Here is a 2,500-nt window from a genome sequence, read left to right as displayed (position 1 = left end):
AGAAGGAACGGTTAGGAATTGTAAACTCGGAACATTGAACGTAAGCTCTGCGTCATGACAAAACGCTAAATATAATCGATAACGCAAAAGAATTAGTGATGTTCTAATATATTTATCTAATAAGAAATCTTACCTAGTATCTGATCTCATATCGTGCAAACAATATTCAGTAATCATGCTTTTTGCATTTTCTTTGTATTTTTTAGTTGTAATTTAACAATTGTGTTTAATTAGCATCGTGACAATGAAATAAAAATAAATTGAAAAATACGAACACGACTCATTATGTATTTCGTGTGTGCATATTTGAAATAGCTCTTTTCATGGATTTAAAAGAATATTCACGGAAAAACATACGTATTATTTTAGTGGAGCTGATAACGATAATAGTAATGACAATGCTGCTGCTGCTGCTCTAAAAAGTGACGGCAATGACGACGATGATGATGGTGAAGGAGATAGATATGATAATGGTGATATGATGAAAATGATGATGACTATCGCGATGATGATGATGGTGACGACGACGACGATGATGATGGTGATGAAGACGATGGTGATGATGATAATGATGATGATGACACTGATATACTGGAAATCAAATAACTCTTTTTGGTGAGAGATATATGGTCAAAACTGTTAATTTATTTTATCAAAATATTTCATTCTAGCCAAAGCCAGATTTTTTTTTGTTTTTTGTTTTTGTTTTTTGTAGCTTAGGGAACGTCAGTTTGTGCGCGTACAAGTGCTTGTGTGTGTTTGTATGTGTGCGCGCTTATTCATTTGTGCGTGTGTATATATGTATTTGTTTGCGCGCAGATTCCTTCATATTTTTTCATTGTCTGTACCCAAGAATCCTTGAGACCCCATATGCCTTCTTCTGTCTTCCTTCCAACTAACCTCTCCTCCACAGTCCTCCTCTTTCCAACTCCTCTCATATTGGAGCTGGTCCATCATCTGTTATCAAAATATCCTTGTTTCCGTACATCTCTTCGTTCCCCGAATGAACTGTTGTTTCCTCTCTTTCCTCTCAAGGCGTCCGACTGAGTAATGGACTTCTGTGCCTCACTGGACGGTGACGAAGTGCGGCTTCCGCCTGCTTGGGTCAGAGGCTTCCCTATCATTGTGATGCTGAGAACATTTCGTGTAAGGGGAAGGGTGAGGGGAGTGAATGAAGGGCTAAAGGAGTCAAATCCCGATGATATATCAGGCTTGACGTTCTCAGTATTCCTAGGATGTGACAAGGATCTCAAGCAAGGGACATTCTATTGTCTCTACTGACCCGAGGACCAGACTTTCCAGCCAACGCCCAAGACACCTGCACAGAACAGACCTCACGCTTTGCCGACAACAATAGACGTTCGCCACTGGACTACAATGAGAAGAGCTCGACTGTCCAGCGCCGTTATCGTCGCACAAACCCAAGGCGACGAACCCTTTTCTTTTTAAGTACCGATCATCATATGGCACCTCTGTAAATTTGTATAGTTATATATAAAATCTGGCAACCCCACGAGGTTACTCCGGAGGTTGAATGGTATGTAGAAACCACAAAGAATACCTTAGTGGAATCAGTAAAGAAAAGACACCGCTCAGCCTTTGCTTTCTCAAAACTCGGACTTTCTCTCCTTATAATGTGGATAGAACTACACATCTACAATGAAGTAACCACTTCCATTCGTTTTGTTATACAACATAAAGATTCGAACGCTGGAGTTAAGTATAATTCCAAAACTACTCACTACATTAGGCAAGCCACTCAAAAGAGATAATTATATTTCAACCTGTTGACATCACATTTTGACTCTCAGAACTTTTGGGAAAGTGACGCATTTCGTGGATTCCGTTTCGGTTAAGTATAGTGGAAAAGATGTGGTAGCGTCAAGTGAGTCTCGGTTGATTGATCCGCCTTCAGGTTGGACCTGACTCTTTAGACCAGTGGTACTTGACCCCTTAAATCGCGACCCAAAGTTGGGTAGTCAAGGATTTGTAGACTTATTATTTTCCCAATATTCCTATTAAAAATATCCTAAGTTATAACACTATATGAGAACATAAATCATTGACTTCTTACCGCATTTATAAAAATCCTTGTATTTGATTTCTGTTACCCGTTTTTTGAAGCACAGTCATTTTAAAGTTTAAACAGAATACAATGTTTACAAAGGTATGGGACACCATGGCCAATCTGGATAAGATTTTGGTTCGCTCCCAAAAATGGTCAAGAACCACTACTTTATACTATCCACCTGCCTTTAACCATCTATTCGAATGGCTTCATTATCCGCATTCACGGATCAAGGTGCCTCACCACACAGCACCCTATGCCCTATACGTGCAGTATTACAGCACCTTATACCCCAAGGGTGTTTCATAACACTCTCATCCAACGCTTTGCAGCCCACACTTGCTCTTGGCTTCATAACGCTTCTCTTCACGTACTGAGGTTCCAGCCCCGAATTACTCGTGTTTAGAACACACGAAAGGGATGAGATTCACA

The 2,500-nt window shown here is 40.0% G+C and overlaps 1 protein-coding gene across 1 annotated transcript in view; it reads right to left on the bottom strand.

Moving 5' to 3' along the window:
- Positions 1-2,500, bottom strand: part of LOC143026010 (uncharacterized) — a 102,532-nt gene that overhangs the window by 38,106 nt on the left and 61,926 nt on the right. The gene's annotated exons all lie outside the window — the stretch shown is intronic.

Source organism: Oratosquilla oratoria, chromosome 6 (assembly GCF_046742065.1).
Source record: "Oratosquilla oratoria isolate Oo_2021 chromosome 6, ASM4674206v1, whole genome shotgun sequence".
NCBI classification, from domain to species: Eukaryota; Metazoa; Arthropoda; class Malacostraca; order Stomatopoda; family Squillidae; genus Oratosquilla; species Oratosquilla oratoria.
The sequence above is the reverse complement of the archived record's forward strand: the minus strand, read 5'-3'. Positions and strand labels throughout refer to the sequence as shown.